General features: G+C 45.1%; 1 protein-coding gene and 1 pseudogene across 7 annotated transcripts in view; one reads left to right on the forward strand and one right to left on the reverse strand.

Moving 5' to 3' along the window:
- Window positions 1-20821, reverse strand: part of LPP (LIM domain containing preferred translocation partner in lipoma) — a 694560-nt gene that overhangs the window by 671678 nt on the left and 2061 nt on the right. The window lies entirely within an intron of this gene.
- Window positions 7946-14114, forward strand: LOC309629360 (large ribosomal subunit protein eL28 pseudogene; annotated as a pseudogene). Its single transcript has one exon. The product of its transcript is annotated as a large ribosomal subunit protein eL28 pseudogene (transcript).

A 20821-nucleotide genomic window follows, 5' to 3' on the forward strand; every position in this document is an offset into this window, starting at 1 on the left:
GTCAGCTGGCTCTCTCATCTGGCCGTGTCTGACACCTCCTCCTGTGACTAATACAGAAGGCCCCAAGAAACAGACAGTTAACTCCACTGCACTTCTTTTTCCATTTACCACCTCAGCAGTATGCATCCTGTCACTATATTAAAAAAATAAGAGTAGAGACATCAGCAAGGAAGCCCAACCATGAGCACTGTGGCATCCTGGCACCATCTTTAAAAAAACTGGGATGAGGACTTATTCCTAAGGAAATTAGTAAGGGACTCCCAGATACCCTGGTGCCTTTCTAAGCCCAGTGATCTCTCTTTACTACCAAGCCAGCTGAAGGAATGAGAGAGCATTTGCTTTGTACACCAATAACACAAGTAGATGAAACAAAACATTTCTTGCTTGGTCCTTCTGTGTCAAAAGAAAAAAAAAAAAAAAAATTCCAGATAAACCTTATAAGAATAAAAACACATCCCAAAGAATACTCTATTCTCTATGCAGACCATCAACAAATGGACTATTCACTGCTTCAACCCTGAAGTAGTGCCTGAAAGTCTATTGTGGAATGAATGAATGAATGAATGAATGAACGAATAAAAGTGCACCTTCTCAGTACTGATACTGGGGGGAACGTAGATTAGCAACTTAAAATCCTACTCTAAAGGAACTAAGTTTAAGAGTAGTATGGGCAATGTCAAACCTGTCCATCCATCCATCCATCCATCCGTACGTCCATCCATCCATCCATCCATCCATCCATCCATCCATCCATGCATCCGTCCATCCATCCATCCATCCATCCATCCATCCATCCATCCATCCATGCATCCGTCCATCCATCCATCCATCCATGCATCCGTCCATCCATCAACAAGCGTTTGCTATATGTCTGCCAGATTCCAGATGATCGGGAATGAATGTCCTAAAGAAGTTAAAGACCCCAAACAAGATAGGAACACAGATAACTACAATAGAAGGTAAAAAGCGCTCAGTGCCCTGCATGCAGTCCAGATAAAGGGCCATGGGAGATCAGAAGATGAAGGGATTATTTCCTGCTTAGGGGCAAAGGGTGGAAATCAAGGCCTGTTTCATGGAGGAAGTGCTGGCTTTGAAGATCAATTTGGATTCAAACAGGTGATGATGGCAGAAAACAGCAATCCAGACTGAGAAAACGTTACGATGAAGCAAGAGTGAGGGAAAGCAATGGAGGTTAGGTTCCAAAAGTCAGTTGGTCCCATTCAACACAACCATAAATGGCTGGATAAAAAGGATATATGTGGAGACAATAAAAAAATCAGTGGTTGCCAGGTTTTGGGGAGAGAGGCAGGTATGAATAGGCAGATGACAGGATTTTTAGGGCAGTGGAATAATCTGTATGATATAATGATGGATACATGTCACTATACACTTGTCCAAACCCACAGAATGCACCACATTGAGAGTGAACCCTAATGTAAACTATGGACTCTGGGTGATAACGATGTACCAACGTGGGTTCACCAATGGCAACAAACATACCACTCTGGTAGGAGATGTTGATAATGGGGGAGGCTCTGCATGTGTGGAGGGCAGGCGGCATGTGAGAAATCTCTGTTCCTTCCTCTCACTTTTGCTGTGAGTCTAAAACTACTCTTAACAAGTAAAGTCTTTAAAATTTAAAAAATCTTTTAAAGATATACAAAGGGTTTCCTTCTCCAGCATTTTGCCACTGCCTGGACTGCCTTCAGCTTCTCCACCCGGCCTCCCCGCTGGAGATGGCCTCCCTCCATCTCTCCTGGCACTGAGCACGACGCTGGACACCTGATCGCCTCATCCCGCTTCCCGCCTCCTGTGCCGTCTCGGCCGCCACAACCTTGTCTTCCTCCTGGGTACCAGTGCCTGCCGCAGGCTTAACTGTACTTACTATGCCATGTCGTTACACTACTGTTTTCTGTAATTTATAAAACACATACTGCCCACGAGTTTGTATTTTTAATTCCTATAAGAAGTTTTGGGATCCAATTTGTGTGAAAGTCACAGACTGCAACATAATGTTGTATTATATGATAAAAGCCTCCAAGAATAAAAGCAGGCAGTATATACCCCACTTACCAGCAACTCAAACACTGGTTCCATTTCTGAGTGTCACAGATTTCCTTATGAATGACTAGTTTTGGTTTTGTATCAATTTGTCCCCATCTTCTTGAAATCAGTTCTAATGATAAAGTTTCCTAATTTTCAAAGCTTCTTTTTTTCGAGCATTTACTGAGAACCTACTACGTTTCAGGCTATACTAAAAGTAAGCATCTTGGCTCATGTAACTTTCACAAGGTAAATGGTGGTACTTTGTGAGTATTAAGTACTGTGAGGTATCACTGACCGCTGAACACACTTTACAGATAACAACAACTGAGGCATAGAGTGGAAGAACCTGGATCCAAACCCAGATCTTCCAGACTCCCTGACTGTTGCTCACTCATCCATTCAACAACAGAGACAAGATCGGGATATTCCCATGATCCTTTTCTGACCTTCTCTGGGCTTCCAGTTTCACGAAGCATCATCACTCCCCAATCAGGGGCCTCAGTCTCCTCCCATGAAAACAAGGAGACTGGATTATGGTGATACTTAAGCCCTGACACTTAAGCCCTGCTTTACCAGAGCCTCTTCAAATAGAAAAAGCAGGGAAGGGCAAGAAAGGCGGGTACGTCCTGCCCCATTTCATCCACAGCTGCTCCAGTTTATTCCTTCAGCATTACTTGTTGTAATAGGCTTTTCTATAAAGAATCCCTCCCTATTAAAAAAAAAAATATGAAAGTTTTAGAGCCACTCTAGGCAAGGGAGATGTCAACTAAATGCAATGTGGTACCCTGGGTTGTATCCTGCAAAAAAAGAAAGAGGACATTACTGGAAAAACTGGTGAAATCTAAATAGAGTCTATAGTTTAGTTAATAGCCATGTACCAACGTCAGTTTCTTAGTTTTGACAAATGTACCATGCTAATGTAAGATGTCAAAAATGAGAGAAATTGAGTAAGGGGTGTATGGAAATTCTCTGTACAATCTTTACAACTATTCTATAAACCTAAAACTATTCCAAAATGAAGTTTATTTAAAAAGGCAAAAAACAAAAACAAGAAAAAAGAGCCCACAAAACCTCATTCATCTCTAATATCTTTTCCAAATCACAATTTGCTGACTTTATAAGGATAACACATAATAACAGCAGCCAATATTTAATGGATACTTGGCATGTGTCAGGCTCTGTTCTAAAGGCTTGACATAGCTCACGTGATCCTCACAACAAGGAGATAGGTAATTTTCTTATTCCCATTCTGTGGATATGGCAACAAAATCCTAAAGAGACTGAGTAACAAGTCAAAGTAGTAATGGTAGAGCCAGGATGCAGCCTAGCTCCAAAGGACATGCTCTTAAAGCGCTACACAGATCAAAGCTTTCAAAATGTTTCTGGATTTTTTTCAAGTAGGCCTATATAACTGGGAAAATCCAAAGAACTAATCACAAAGACCAAAAGGTGAGGGTTATGTTTAAAACAAAGAAGAGGAAGCCAAAGGATTCTCAAGGTAAATTCCTAACTTCGGAAAATCTTTTCTGGAGCAGAACCAAACCTCACTGGCGTTACTAATGGCGACTCCACATGTGAATGACATCTCTGGGCCTGTGTTGTGTCTTGTGCTCCCTGACACATCATTCTTGATGATTTGCACTACCAGCCCATGTTATGGCCTCTGGTGTGTCACTTGCCAGGCTGCCTGCTGACATTTTCATCCCTAAAGTGCCTGTCCAGGTAGATGGTGAAATGAAACATGCAGGCTGCCTTTTCAAGGTCTGCAAAACAAGCTTCAGCTTTCCAAGTGATTAGTTTTCCTAGATGCTTAAGAGTCCATGCCGAGGACCTATCAGTGCATCGCCCAGTTCTAGAAAGCAAAAAACCTTCCTCTCCAATGTATAATGTTCCTCACTCACTATGGTTTCCATCAAGTGTCAACGAGACGTCAGAAAGCTTCTCACTGCCACTGTGGGCTCCCTCTAGGCAAGACTGTTCTCATTCATTGAAGAATATTTGTTCAATAGAGAAACAGTTCTGAAGAACAGATAGTCTCCTGAAAAGATCTGTAGCTGGCCAGGACCGCCATTCCCCAATCTTCCCCACCATGGTAGTCATTTGTCTTTAGAAGGTTCCAGAGTGGACACCCTCCATGGGCAGATCCAGAAGGGAAAAAGGAATCTAAGGGGGGGGGGGGGCTCTGGCTATACACTTGGGCAACAGGAGAGGAACACTTACAGCAGGGAGAGTGTTGGCAAAGAATAGGTAAGCTTGAGTGGCAGAGGAGAAGGAGGTATGACTAAAAAGTAACAGGCAATATAAGGAAAATGAATCCAGTTGGAGGCTGGGCATAGGAGAACCACACCTCCCATGTATGGACATAAAGCTCTGCCCATTGCCCATTTCCAGGCTCCAAAATACGTCTCATCAAACAGCCCAGACTGACTCCAGCAAATGTTGACTTAGCAAATGCTAACACTCAACATGTTTAGTTGAAAGGACCCTGAGAGCACACTGAGCCTACACCTAACATTTCACAGATGGATAAACTGAGGCTCAGACAGGGGAAAAGCTCGTGCCCAGAAACAGAACCCAGATCTCCCCATTCCTTTGCCTGTGCTCCCTTCCATACAGACATGGTTAACAAGGTGGGTACAGAAAGAACCCAAACTGAGGGCAAATCTCCCCTGCTACGGAGGACCAGATCTGTAGATTATCCTCCACTTCATCCAGCATGTTCCATCTGCTGGTTGCTCCTGGAGAGGAGAAAATTCGTAGCACTATTTCAAGTGAAGTAAATGACTTGTCAGGAAGAATATAAAGGGTAGCTTGCCTCAGATGGAGAGGATGATACAGATGGATAAGAATGAAAAATGCAGGGCTTCCCTGGTGGCGCAGTGTTTGAGAATCTGCCTGCCAATGCAGGGGACACGGGTTCGAGCCCTGGTCTGGGAAGATCCCACATGCCACGGAGCAACTGGGCCCGTGAGCCACAATTACTGAGCCTGCGCATCTGGAGCCTGTGCTCCGCAACAAGAGAGGCCGCGATAGTGAGAGGCCCGCGCACCGCGATGAAGAGTGGCCCCCACTTGCCACAACTGGAGAAAGCCCTCGCACAGAAACGAAGACCCAACACAGCCATAAATAAATAAATAAATAAATAAATAAATTTATTAAAAAAAAGAATGAAAAATGCAGACACAGGTGACTCATCAGAAGAAGGGACGCTAGGTTGGAAGGAAAGGTGGAGAGTGTGGGATGTGATGAGGCAAATGGAAACCGGACCTGCCAGACTGAAGCTGTCAATGAAGAAGCAGAGATGCCTCTTCACAAGGCAGAGGCTCTGCCCCAGACGGTGTCAGGATGCCTTACAGAAGGGATCACTCCCGCAGATGGGCAGTCACTCGGTGGAACAAGGCCTAACGAGCAGACAGTTCTGCACCAAAAAATCTGCCGCCTCTTTACCTCTCTAGATTTAGGCGATAACAAAAATTGGTCTAAGTTGTATCCATATGCTGGGGTGTCTCAACCAAATCAGCCATGTCAGAATTTCACAATTGTTCTGTTCCCAATGACTCTTAAGCAATCCTCCGGGCCTCTCCACTTACACAAACTGTGTCTCTCTCACAAGCCCAACTCTCCTCTATGAGGAAAGTTTGCCCTGATTTCACACCTTCAACCCCAGCCAAAAGTCCCTATGTCTGAAATCACCCACTTTTTTCTGCACACCTTTCATACAAATTAGAACTTCCAACCCTGTATGGGTTACTAGGGTGCATGCCTGCGTACCCCTGCTGGGCGGAGATGCGGCGAGACAGATCCACGGCTCACAGTGGCTTTTCCCAAAGCACGTTGGAAGACTAAGACCAAGAAACGTCCGGGGGCGGGGTGAAGGTTGGTGATGCAGACAGTCTAGGATCTAAAACTTTGAGAACAAACCTCTTGGGAAGTCACAATGCACATTAGTTCCCTAAAGATTCAGAAACGTCCCACAGTAAAGATACCCATTTAATTTTGTTTAATCTGCCAAACTTTCTTGGCTACAAGACCTTTTCTCATAGAACACTAAGGGACCTCAGAGCTTCTACAGCAGCACCTTATCCAATATTTCCACTACTGCTCATCTCATACTAGACTACATGTCTTCCTTAACAGCAAGGACCTTGTCTAAATCATCATGGTATCTCTGACACCCAGCAGAGTGCCTTACAAGCTGTAGGCCAAAAAATACGTGTTCAATGAATGCACTAAATCCAGTCCTCTCATTTCTAAGATGAGAAAATAAAACCAAGTATGTCAACATGACCTCCTCTGTATCTTCCTAAGTGTTCAAAAGAATGTCTTTCATAGAGAATGTGTTCAACAATTCTTGAAGAATGGAATGCAACGGAATGCAATGGAATGCAATGCAATGGAATGGAACAGAAAAATTTCTCAGCTGCGCCCCAAGCCAGAAAGTTCCCATAACACAATAGACTCCTACCTCTTCTCCTCCTCCTTCACCCAAGTTGGGTGTCAAGCAGATGAAAATGAAGATGACAAATCAGAAGAGGAAAGCCATGGGAAAACCAAAGGCCCTTTGGGGTGGGAGGTGGGGAAATGGTGTTTGCAAACTGATGGGGATCAACAAGACCTGTCTGTATCTAATTTAGACTTCATAAGATAGTTTGCTGAATGTTAATTAATACTCAGTGGTTGTTACCAAGTGTGGTGATTAACTTAACTTTGAATTAAATAAGCAATAAATGCTTAACTGAAGTTCTATTAAATTTTACCCAGCAAGTGAGGTATATGAGGCTCTTAATTGACTTTAAACAAGATAGTTATGGCAAGTTAGTTGAATTTTTATTACCTGAAGATAACTGCCTTATTAAAACTAAACTGACTACTTTATTTGATAGAGAAATATGTCACCTTCTTCCCATTTACCAAAAACATGTCCAAAAAGGTTCACAGTTGGTCTAAACGGCTTAGATGGGGTAATTTTGTTTTCTAGTCCTATTTTAATAATAAGTGTGCTGGGGACTTCCCTGGTGGTCCAGTGGTTAAGACTTCGCCTTCCAATGCAGGGGGTGCAGGTTTGATCCCTAGTCGGGGAGCTAAGATCCCACATGCCTCACAGCCAAAAAACCAAAACATAAAACAGAAGCAATATTGTAACAAATTCAATAAAGACTTTAAAAATGGTCCACATCGAAAAAAATGTTTAAAAAAATAAATAGTAATAAGTGTGCTCATTTAAGAATGAATGTAAATGTAAGAGGCAAAGAGCTCTAGGAAGGAGTTATATATGAGACTGAAGAACCGGATGATCATATTTTCTAAATCAAAAATCTGGACTCTGCTTTCTCAATGTAGATACAGTTTGGAGGTGTTGTCTAGATATCACAATTCTGCAATTTCCAGGATATTTCCAAGGCTTAAAAGGCTACTGATACAAAACATACGAAATCACAATTACTGTTCAAATAAATGGTTGGCTCTGCTACTGAACAAGCTGAATGACTTTGGTAATTAATCTCTTTTTTCTAGATCTCAGCCACCACACATATTACATGAGGAGGTTGGAGTGGAGATCACTGACTTTACTCACTTATTTTTTTCTTTGTGGTATGCATAGCCCCTGGAAGAGTGCCTGGCACATAGCAGGTGCTCAATAAACATTGAGTGACTGAATAAATGAATACATAAACTAAAGTTTAGGCAACTCAAAACACTAAACATTTTTAGCCCTTTCATATGAACCTTCTCCAGCCCAGACCATTTTTAAATATTGCCATTTGAGAATTCACGCAAGGGGACACACAAACTCTAAACCACTTCTCAGGATATTTTTTCAGTAATTAAAGGAATGCAAATTGAAACAATAATGAAATATGATTTCCTACATATTAATTTAGCAGTAATTAAAGGAATGCAAATTGAAACAATAATGAAATATGATTTCCTACATATTAATTTAGCAGAGACAAATGTAAAGTTATAAAATTAAATTCTAGGGAAGACATGGAGAATCCAGAAGATTCACCCACTGCTAATGACTCTGCAAATGAGTACAGTCTTTCTGGAGGCTGAATAGCAACCAGCATGAAAAGTAATAGAACTATTCAGTACTTTGTGCCTATAATTCTCCTTTGAAAGAACTTAAAACTTATTTAGCCAGCTGATAAACATGTATTTAAGGTCTACCTGCTATGGGTCATACTCTATGGGGAAATACAAGGGGAAGGATCTTGGCTGTCTTATCATCTGGTGGGTGACAAGAGAGAAAAGAGGGAAGAGATAGCATTTTTCAGCAGATGACATGGCAGGCTTCAGTGCTTTCCTACCCTGACCACAGAATCCCTTCCACAATGACATTACATGGAAGGCACTATTATCCTCTTTCACAGACGACCAGCTGGAGGTTCACAGAGGCTAAGTAACCAGTATGATTATATAACTATCAAGATACAGTGCCGTGATTTGAACCCAAACCTGTCTGACTCTCCAGCCATACATGCATTTTCTCCTACATCCCTGAGGAGATAAGATACATAGTCACATAACCACAAAACATAAGGGACAAAATGGTAACCAGTGTGCGGGAAAGTAGAAGTGCCAAAGAAATCATTGTCTTCAGGAAATAATTTAGAAGGAAGTAAAAGCTATTTATTTGTCCACTGATATTTACAATGCATGTTTTAACATATTGAATTGTATTAAATTTCTTTAAAAACTAAAAACTATCCTAGTGTCCACATGGGTAATATCAATTTCAACAAATCTTTAGTCATATAAAAGATAAATATAGGGCTTCCCTGGTGGCGCAGTGGTTAAGAATCCGCCTGCCAATGTAGGGGACACGGGTTCGAGCCCTGGTCCGGGAAGATCCCACGTGCCGCGGAGCAACTAAGCCCGCATGCTGCACGACTACTGAAGCCTAAGCACCTAGAGCCCGAGCTCCGCAACAAGAGAAGCCACCGCAATGAGAAGCCTGCGCACCGCAACGAAGAGTAGCCCCCGCTCGCCGCAACCAGAGAAAAGCCTGAGTGCAGCAACGAAGACCCAACACAGCCAAAAATAAATAAATAAATAAAATAAAATACATTTATAAAAAAGACAAAGACCAGGCCAAAAGAAGAAAGAGCTTTTCTTGTAATAATATTAGGTGGAAGGAAACATTGCACACAAACAGAGAAGTGGACATGCCCTTTCGGGGGGGTTAAGGTCAGGGTTATGGTTCCCTAAAAGATCAGAGAGAGGTATTCAGGTAAAAGAGTTTTGGTGGGAGCTTTTCTGGTGTTTTTTTTTTTTTTTTTTTTTTTTAATGAAGTTGAGTAAATGTATTCTAAATGAGTTCTTTCTCATTGTCTTTTGATAACAGATTAATTAATGTTTAGAGGAGCTCAATTAGGTTTTTTTATTACTAAAGATATTCTTAAAACTCAAGTTGTCATTTATTACTTCATTTATATTATTCACTCACATGTTCATTCAGCAAGCACTGATTAAATCCTTACCTTATATCAGGATCCACAATGGATTTAAGGTTATCAATAGGAATAAAGCTAGAGCCTGTCTCGGGGATCTGCGCAGCCTGGGAATAGGAGGAATCTAAAATTGTGCAAATAAAAACCTCAAGTTGAAGTCCTGGTTCAACATCTGGCTAGCTGGGGCCCTGAGCAAGTCACTGAATCTTTCTCAGCCTCACGTTCTTGATAGTAAAACCTGAACAATAATAATAACTGCTCACAGGACTATTGTGAGGATTTACCTGTAATTTGTAGGAAAATACATGATTAACTGTAAAGCACTATAAAAATGGCGATTGGTCGAAAGCATCATTAACTGTATGGCGGATTCCATTTTGATCAGGATCATGCAGGCTGGCCTAGGTCACAAAGGTCTCCCTGGGGAGTATTAACTTACTGGCCCCCAAATGGTTATTCCCTCATGACTCTGCATGAACTATGGCCCACCATTCTTAGTGCCTAATCATCCATTTTTAACTCTCTCTGCCTTTTGTCCAATTTGGCTAAAATCATCCTGAGGAGCCAAATGGATAGAGGAACCCCAGGTAAGACTGTTATAAGTATCTTCTCCAAGGAAGGAAGAAAGGGAAGGAGGGAAGGAGGTAGGAAGGTATGAGTTAAAAAAAAAAAAGAGTCAGGGTTAATAGACCTCAAAGATGTTCTAGACCAAGTCTTCAACCCTTGCCTGAGTTTTCACTGTAACATCCCAATCAGCCACTGCTTGAATATCTCCAGTGATCACAGATTCAATAACTCTAGAAAGAGCCAATTTCATTCAGAGTTAAGAGATTCCATGGAATTCTTAAAAGATAAAAAGTGATGCAGATCTTCTCTTGACAAACGGCTATCTCAGCAACTAGGCACCTGTTACCCTGGGCAGAGGATGGATCACCTGGGGGTTATGATGGAACCAGGGCTGTGGACTCTGTATGTGTTACCTGCTCAGGGCCTGGGTTTCCTCTTGTTTAAATGAGGAGACTGGGTGACCTCTGTTCCACCTGTGAACTGTCCCTCATAGCCAATGCCTCAACCTCATTTCAGCTTCCATTTATCTGGTGCCTGGACTACAGCAGCACATCTCACCATCTCCAGTACCAGGCCCCTCCAACCATCCGTAACCCATCACTTTTCTAAAGCACAGATCCAATCATCTCCCATCCCTACGTGATGCTCCTTTCACAGCACAGTCTCAAGTCCTCAGTCAGCAATCAAGACCTTTGTCAATCCGCGTCCCAGCCCACCCCTGCACCCTCATTTCCATGGCCTCTCTACTCCGCAGCCCATCCCCAATGACTCCAGTTTTCCAAGGTGCCATGCACTTTCTCACCTGTTCGTGTTATTTCCCTTGCTCAATGACCCCCCTCCTCCTCTAGTCCACTAGACAAATCCCCACTCATCCTTCAAGGCCCAATCAAATGATAGTCTTTTTATCTGTGAAGTTTCCCCAGGGTCCCTAGAGTTAGTCGCCATTCAATTAGAGTCACCAGATATTTTTTCCATATACTTTTACATCCTCTCTAGATTATTTAAATGACCTCTGGAGGCAGGGATGGCACAGCATTCATGTTTCCATCCCCCAAGCCCAGACTAGAGTTTCACTCATTCATTCACACGTACACCTGGCACCTGGTGTGGAATGAATGAACACACAAACACATCAGATCGATGGACAGATGTATCTGGAGGGTCCTGTCCAGCTGTCGTTACTGGAACCCTCATAGTCTCCTATGAAGTGAAGGTGCTGCAGCCGAGAAGAGAAGTCCAGTTTGGAAACAACCAGACTACAGGAAAGCTGACCTGCCTTTCACCTCATTCTAAGAAAAGGTGCCGCTTACCCTCCAGGTCGCTTCAGAATTTGCCTTTCCCATGAAATCGGGGCACACCCTGCCCTCTGGGTGGCAACTCCCTCCTCCAGTTCCTGAAAATGATTCATTTTCATATCAAACAAGACAGACGCTCTAGGTGCCAACTAAGTTTTTTTTATTTGTTTTTTTTTTTTCTTCCTGGGAACTAGACAAGAACCATACTCTTTGGAAACTCGTTAGAAGAATAAGTATAAGTTACTCTGGTGGCCTCTTGGTACAGAACTTGGTACCGCATTAAGCTGTCACAGTTACAGTTAAAGATCTTTATCAAGATGGGCCATCGGCTAGAAAATAATAGATTTAAAAACCCAGCTAAATTACACACATGGGGACTTCCCTGGTGGTCCAGTAGTTAAGATTCTGCGCTTCCACTGCAGAGGGCCCAGGTTCAATCCCTGGTCGGGGAACTACGATCCCACGCGTGGTGTGGCCAGAAATAAATATATAAAATACACACATGGACAGAGATTCAATCTTATTTCTTAACTATAAGTAGCCAGAGCAATTTAGCTGCCCCATCACACCCTGGACTAAGCGTTCCTGTCCTTCCATGTTTAATCCAAGGCCCAGCCTTTCCAACAAGCTTCCGCACACGTTCCAGAGAACTCAATAAGCCCTCCATCCGTACCACTCTCCTGGCGGTTTTTTATATTCTAAACAGGTACTAACACATTTTTATCAACCTAATAAACTCTAACTGCCTACAAGCTAGACATGCCCTTCAAACATCCTCAAACTTTACCTTTATAAAAGTAGTTCACTGGGCTTCCCTGGTGGCACAGTGGTTGAGAATCTGCCTGCTAATGCAGGAGACACGGGTTCGAGCCCTGGTCTGGGAAGATCCCACATGCCGCGGAGCAGCTGGGCTCGTGGGCCACAACTACTGAGCCTGCGCGTCTGGAGCCTGTGCTCCGCAACAAAAGAGGCCGCGATAGTGAGAGGCCCGCGCACCGCGATGAAGAGTGGCCCCCGCTCGCCGCAACTAGAGAAAGCCCTTGCACAGAAACGAAGACCCAACACAGCCAAAAAATAAATAAATAAATAAATAAATTTATTTTTAAAAAAAGTAGTTCACTGAACAAACATTTCTTGAGCACCTAGCATCTCCTCTGACAAAAACAGTAGACATTTGTTGACATTTTACTTTAGTCCTGGTCTTATACATATTACTTATACCAGCGGTCCCCAACCTTCCTGGCACCAGGGACTGGTTTCCTGGAAGACAATTTTTACAGGGACGGGGCGGGGGGCGGTGTTGGTTCAGGCGGTAACGTGAGCGATGGGGAGCCGCTGATGAAGCTTCACTCCCTGGCCCGCCGCTCACCTCCCACTGTGGGCCCGGTTCCTAAGAGGCGGCTGACCGGTACCGGTCCATGGCCCGGGGATTGGGGACCCCTGACTTACACAACCTCACTCAGTACTAACAAGTAGGGTGACCTCCAATCAGAATACCTCTGAGAGTGGAAGGGGACGCTCTATATACTACACCAGGACACAGGCATAAACCAGGGCTGTCCTGGCAAAACCAGAAAGTATGGTCCCTCTACCTCTGCATCAAGTACTGTTGCTACAGCCATTTTTACAGACAAGGAACCCGACACTAACATTAAAGACAGGATTCCCTTAACGCCCAAAAAGCGGTCTCCTGAAAATGCCAAGGAATTCGCACTACACATGCCCACGGCCATCTTCTCCGAAGCTGCTGGTTGATGGCCTGAGTGACTAAGGAATGCCGACCACGGCTGCAGCGGAAAAAGTGCCCATTGTGGGGATGGAATGAGGCCAAAGCACACTTCTTGAAGGACACTGAAACAACTCTGCCCTGTCCTGACCCTCTTGCTTACCTGCCCTGTGAAAGGTTCCCACACAAGTTTCTGAGGAAGGCCTGGAACCACCCCTCAGCACCAGCTTTCCATGGGAACTACAGGGGGCTTCGATGGGAGGCCGGGAAAGAAGCAACGACTGCAGCAGAAGCAGAGCACAAACACAGCGCAAACCAAACCCCAGAGAGGCCCCGCCCCCCCCGCCTGCCTCTTTCCAGCCTCCGCAACCAGAGGAGCTGCCGCCATGTCCGCGCGTCTGCAATGGCTGGTCGTCCGGAACTGCTCCAGCTTCCTGATCAAGAGGAACAAGCAGACGTACAGCACCAAACCCAGTAACCTAAAGGCCCGCAACTCCTTCCGCCACAACGGGCTCATTCACCGCAAGACTGTGGGTGTGAAGCCGGCGGCAGATAGCAAAGCGGTCGTGGTAGCGATGAAGCGGTGATCCGGCCCCCGAAAGCCGGCCACCTATCTGCGGACCACCATCAACAAGAATGCCCGGGCCACCCTCAGCAGCATCCGGCACGTGATCCAAAAGAACAAGCACCGCACGGATTGGTGCCTGGCCGCCACCTGCAGAGCCAGCGCCATCCTGCGCTGCCAGAAGCCTGTGACGGTGAAGAGGAAGCAGACCTGCCCACAAAGAGCTCCTGAGTGACCCCCTTCCCCAAAGCAATAAAGATGTCAGCCGATTTTTCTCAAATAAAAATAAATTTAAAAAATTAAAAAACCAAGAGAGAGTTGTAGGATCACAACGGAGAAGAAGAAACACTGGACAGCCATTCACTGGTGACAAACCATCCCTCTGCACAGCCTGGAAATGCCTGTGAACGTCTGTGGCACTCGCCCCACTTCGCAAAGTGACTGTTGTCAACAGTGATGCCCTCATGAATAAGAAGTCTAAAAATGAGTAAGTCAGTACACCAGGTCGCCCGTGACCACCCCAGGGAGCACCCTCCATGAAGTCGCACAGCTAAGACTTGAACTTGGAGCTGCCTGGGTCTAAATCCCACAATCTCCTCTAGAAGGACAAGGTGCCATTCCTGTGGGCTAGACACCTTGCTGGGCAGCAAGAATTAGCCACGTGTACCCAATGCACGGCCACGTTACACACTATACGACCATGTATAAAGCACTGTCAGGGAAATGTCTGGTTCTCACAGACACATTGGGATAGATCATATGATCTATAATCGAAGTAACTGAGGCTCAGGAATGTTCTGGAACTTGCTTAAGATCACAGGGCTAATGTGTGGCTCAAACACAGGTCTTTGTTTTCTTACACCAAAAACCAAGTTGTTGATGGTACTGCTGAAATGATAGCATCTGAAGCCCAGGTCCTCAGGGCTCTGGGGTCTCCAACCAGATTCTCAGGTGCCTTCCAAAGTCACAGACAGGGGCAGCTCATGCTACCAGTTAGCACACCATGAAATTATAACAGTTTCTCACCTGTGTATAGGGCTTGCTAAGGACTTTCACATAAATTATCTCCTGCTCACCAGCAGAAGTGAAGGAAGGAGCAAGACAGGAGCTTTAGAGCTGGGAGTCTGATTCTCACTCTACCACTTAAGCACCGCAGGGGAAGTTCCTTCACCCATGAACTTTTACAAGATTGATCCTGCTGACCCATCCCTTGGATGGCAATTGGGAGCTAAGTAATAAAAAACAACGGTAAAATGCATTCGCCACATAAAAAGTGCTACAAAGGCTATGAAACGCTAATGGGTTCTATGAGATGGGTTGTGATGGGCAGATTTTAAGACGGAAAGAAAAAACAGCAGGATCTACCCTGTAAGGGATCTAATGCTGGCAACTTGAAAACCTTTAGGCAAGCAAAAATAAGTAAAAATAAAAGGGGAATGAGGGTGGGGGCCGCCCCAGGCAAGGAACCTTAAAGTTATCATGCAGAAGCTTGGTTCCGGCAAACAAGCGACAGGAATAAACAGCAGAAAAAGAAAGAAACCCCCAAAGCACCGGTAGACTGAAACTGAACCTTCTTAATCACTTTGTTTTCAAAGTGCAAAGAACAAGGTTCAAGCCCGGTAACAACGATCTCCAAGTAATAGTCCCTCCCAAATTCTCCCAAGCAAAGCCCCTGGGGGTGGGGTGGGGAAGGAATGTGTCCAGCCAGGCTCAGCAGAGAGAAGAGGGCAGGAAATGGAGTAAGGGCCACACCCAACTCCAGCTCAGCGGACAAGGGTGTGACCGAGGACTTCCGTCCTTTCCCTGGGGCCTCGGTTTCCTCACCAGCAAAAGGAGGAATCAGGTCGCTCTGGCCACCAAGGCCCCAGTCCACAATTCTAAGGCATGAACTGGCTGCCAGCCTGCTGCTTCCACTGCCTACAAGCTTTGGTGCCGATAAAATAGTTTTTCCAGTCAAGGCTGATAAGCTGGCAAATAATTGGAAGGACAAGAATAGGAACTAAGCTGCCTGATAAGATTCTACCAGTAAACAACTTTTTCCCTCTCTACTCTGCTGACCTGGTGCAGGCCGGTGTTTCCTGACCCGGAACATTTCAGCAGCCTCCTAAGCGGTGTCACCGCCTCTGGCCCAGAACTGCTATCACTCTGCCACCAGAGTTCTCTGAAACACAGACCCAACGACACCCTCCTCTGCTCAAAAAGTAACAAAAGCCCTCCTGCTCCCTACCCACCACCACCGCTGCCATCATCCTTAGCTCAAGCTGCCAGCCCTTTACCCTCTAATCCTCCCTGGCCAGCCCCATCTTCCTCAGTGATCTCCAAACACACCCCCCAAACACTCTTAGGCCTCAGGCCTGTGCCTGTATATCAAGGTCTCTCTGCCCAGAAAGCTCTTCCACCTCTGTCCACCATAAGAACCCCTACTCACCCTTCAAAACCCAACCCAATGTCTTCTTCTCCATGAGCATTTTTTCCTGTTCTTCCAGATAGTCAGTCAGCCGTTTCTCACTGCTCCCATTATTTCTTTGTTCATCACTCTAGTAGGGCCTTCCCATGTTCTATTTCAGTCTGTCTCCTAGGCTGGAATGAAGATCCTTGAAGACAGAGCCTTAGCTGTCTTTGTAAGATCAGTTTCCAGCATTTCTGTCTGGCATGGGGTAATCACTCAGGACCCGAATGATGTGCTGAACTGAACACAAGAGACAGAGATGCATGTGATCACACATATAAGTGGGGTATAAGGGGGCTAAGAGTCTGGGAATGGCTTCATGGCACAAGGTGGGTTTTCGCCTTGAACTTAAAAAATCATAGGTTTACAACACGCAGAGAGGCCTGGAACTCCAGGTAGAGAAAACAGCATAAGGAAAGGCATGGACATGAAAACAGCGGAATGTTCAAAGACAACACAACCACCTGGCTGTGAGGGAGAAGGGAAAGCGCAGTTTGAATCACACTTACTCTTGGGGTGGCTAGTTAGTTTAGACACTCAGTTCTACACTCCCGCTCCCTAATCTTGACCCTGATGGTGGGTCTGCCCAGTACCACCTGTGACCGCTTCACAGCATTGTGGGGACTCAATCCAGTCCTGGGACCCCACAGGCCCAAACTTCTCGGTCAGTAAAAAGTTCCTTTCCCCCATCATTGCTATCTTGTGGTCGCAGTAAACTAAGCCAACCCCTTTCTTCACCTAACAAACAGTTCCAGGGTGCCTACGCTGTACCAGGCACTCCTCTGGACTGGGGATCATGGCCCTTAACAAAGTAGGCATCCGTGAGAAACTCCTGCCGCTTGTTTTAAAGTGGAGGGGAGAGCAAAGTCAAGCAAATATATGTGGTCAAGCGCGATCCGTGCTTACATTGTATCAGTAAATGTTACTCATTCTAAATGAGTAAACAAGCAGTTACTGAACATCTTCAAGGTACCAGAGATGAGAGGTATTCAAAGAAGAGAAAGCCAAGGTCTTATTTACTTTGCTGGGTGCCATTCCTAGGATCTGTCTTCTCGCCCCGGAAAATATCTTACCTGTAAGTTATCAAAATGCAAATAACCCACCTGAGGTGGGTAGGTCACAGAAGGGACCTTAGTTGATCCCTCAAAGTCCTGAGCCAGAAAGCCTTCTTGGAGGAAGAGGTCTGCATGACCTAGGGAAGGGCGGGATCCAACAGGAGCTATCTGGCTTGACTCCAGAGAACATTGTCCCAGGAGCCATAGATCAAGGGCAATGACTGAGATCAAGACCCTCCATCACTCCCCTACTTTGTTATCCTATTTCCCCAACTGCCTCTCTGTGGGGTACCTCAAATCCTTATTACTCCAAGAGACTGGGGAGAAGGCAATGTCGGGGGGAGGAAGCAGATGTTTGCTAGAGAAGCTCTGTCCTCTCCAGTCAGCTGTGCAGAGAGAAGACACTCAAAGGGAAGAGGGAATGGCAGCATCTCATGAGAGACCGGGCGGAAGCAGCACCAGTATGGAAGTGAAAAGCCTGCTTGCCCAGGGAAACCCTGGATTATGGTCCTGCTGGGGCCCAAGGAATGGGTACTGAGTTAAATTCTGAGGAAGAACATTGAAAGACAGTGGTGACTTTGTGAAATAAAATTCATATTTTATGGCAAGGCAAGAAAATTTAAACATAAAAATGCTTCCCTGCCCTTTGGCCTCCTCTCTCCCCGCAATGCGCATCGCGTATCTGCATCGCGTATCTGCATCGAGTATCTGCATTACGATTCGACCAGACCTCCCCCAGCGGCAGGAATACCTGCTCAACCGTCAAGAGCAACATGCTCCTAGCATCAACCAGACAACGCCTTAATAACATTCCTTCTTGATGTCGTAGGGGGTCACATGACCCACCAGGATGATGCTTAGATCTGCATTAAGTAAACTGTTGATAATATCAATACATCATGTGACGTACAGCCCTCTGTCTCAAAAAGCTTATATAACCGTGCCTTGACTTCTAACAGGCGGGACAGTTCTCAGAGCGTTCTGAGATGCTCTTCCCGGGTTATAATGCTCAAATTTGGATCGAATAAAATTTTCCAGTTCTTTTTTAGATCGACTGATTAATTTTCATGGACAATTTTCACTTTTCCTTCTGTGGGCACAGAGAGAGCGGTGAAGATCAGGGAAAGGTTCTAACTAAACTCGGCCATTTCACTTAGTAGTTGTGTAACCTTAGTTAACCAAACTCATTTTCTCATCTGCAAAATGAGATTGATAATCATAAAACCTACTTTAATGAATCAGTATGAGAATTATGTAAGTACACGGTAAGTACTCAACTTTTTTAAATTATGTTATTATTATTAAGAAAGAAGGATCGAAAGATAAACATTTTCTAGCCTCAATTTTGCGGTTTACCTGCTTCCAAGCATGAATCCCATTAACCCCCTGGCCAGCCACCCACCCTATTTGTAGAAAGTCAGGAGAGGTGAGGTCCTCATCAATGCATCAGTGTCCCTTCCCATTTCTATGACTCGCATTAAGAAGGCACTGCCATTTCCTCCACACATCCAAGCCATCTAGAGCAGACTCCCACATCATGATTCCATTCCTTCTTCCCTTCCCCACCTCTGCTCCACACACACCTTCAAGCCCGTGAATTTCCACCCAGATAAGCTTCCTGCATGCATCACAACTTTACCTCCCCTTTCCTCGCCTCGGTTTCTGCCAGCTGGGTGCTGCCTTCCAATGCCATTATCCAGGAAAAGTCCCCACCCAGCAATGCACACGCTGAGCTAGGACTCCTAATTACTGCCCAGGGTCAAAGTCTCAACTCCACTCAACCACTTACTAAATATGTTACTCTTCTTCCTGCGGTAAGCATCCCAATACCTAATCCCACAGATGCTTCCAGAGCCCTTGCCCAGCCTTGTTTTCGTGCAAATCTCTAGAGAAGCCTTTAATGGCCCCTATAGCCCACAAGATAAATTTAAATCTACTTAGCAAAGAATGAAAGTCCTCCCTTTTCCCATCTCCCACCACCCTGTTCATGCTGGCCATGCCAAAACCAGCCTCAACCACCATGCTCCTCCTTCCCTACATTTGTCTGCATATGCCTAACAGGTTCAGCCCTTACCTGTTCTTCTTCCACTTGGGCGATTCCTATATAACCCTAAAGACTCTCTTCAGACACTGCTCCCTCTGGTAGCTTCCCTGAGGTGGGACCACCTCAGTGCAGCAGAAACATACCCCTCGAACAGCACCACACACACACACACACACACACACACACACACACACACACACACGTGCTCCCCAAGAACAGGGACCGTGTCCTCCCCATCTTTGCACTCCCAGGCTAGTCAGTTCCTGCTTCACAGAAGGCAGGCTCCAGAACCTGCGTGCTTCATCCACTGCTCCTCTCCTTTCTGTGTAAAAACAGCAGCGTGCTCCGTCCTCTGGTTTTATTGTATTACCTGGCATCTTCTATCTCCCTGCCCATTTTCTATTTAATGCAGCAAATCTCTGGGCTAAGGGATCCTCCCAGTCCTCATGAGTTACATTCTGCCCTTGGCCAAACCACCCCCCACCCAAAAAAAAAAAAACCATCATTCCAGCATCTTCAGCCATAGTTCTGAAATCAAATTCAATTTGACTCTTCCCATACCTAATGAACCCATGCTAGTTCCACAGCAGGGTAAAGTCACATATGAACATCAAGAGCCAAAGTTCTAGGCTGTCATTTTGAGCACATTTCTAATTAGCTCTGTGACCTTGCACAAGAGGTAAAATCGAGATGACAGGATCACCAGGCCCAATTCTCAGGGGATTTTTGAGATTCAAATGGAATATCTGATGGAAAACTTTTATAAAGTGCAAAGCACTGTACATTCATAAAGGGTATGATCAACAAATTTTATCAACTCTTAACCATCAAGGGTAAGATGTACCATTATCAACTTAGAATGAAGAGCCCCTCAACTATGACACATCTGTGATTATAAGACAACCCAATTTCAGTGATATTAAAAGGGGAAAAAGTATACTTTTTATATGCCTCAATACATACAATGTACAATTTATATGCCTAATAAAATAAGGAACCTGCCGTAAAATTTTCAACTTTGCTAATGGCACATAACAGACACTCAGTAATATACGTGGGGTAAATGAGCAACACCCCACCGATAATATTCTTAGGCCAGATTATGGCCTCTCTCACTGGAATGGGCAGCAGAAGGCCTCCCAATGCCAGTTCCTCTCCTCTCACTCGTGTCCCAGCCTGCTCAGAACCCTCAAATGATCACTTCAAGTCATATCCATGCCTGGCATTTTTAAGGACCTTCATAATGAAGCCTCCTTTCCCACCTCCCACTGCCTGGAACTGACTGTCCACTGGTATATGTCACTCGAAGAAGGGTCCTACTCAGTCAGTCCCAATCACAGTAACCAGCTCCACAGCTATTTCTCCTCCTTCTGTCAATCCCCAGAGCCGGCTAGGCCTGCCCGCTGCTTACAAGGAGCATGACCCTGGGCAGCTGCCTGACCCAAAGGCCCCAGGCGTGCACCCCTACCATTCATACAGCTAACCCCGGCTACCTATCTCGCATCTAGAGTCTACACTCTAGACTCTGAAGGCCTGGGTGTTGGTGTTGGGGGACTGCCTTGCAAAAATTAAATGCAAGATACACATTCTTGCACCTAGAGACTGTCACACAGAGTGAAG

Source organism: Balaenoptera borealis (genome assembly GCF_965194805.1).
Source record: "Balaenoptera borealis genome assembly, chromosome: 5".
Lineage (NCBI taxonomy): Eukaryota > Metazoa > Chordata > Mammalia > Artiodactyla > Balaenopteridae > Balaenoptera > Balaenoptera borealis.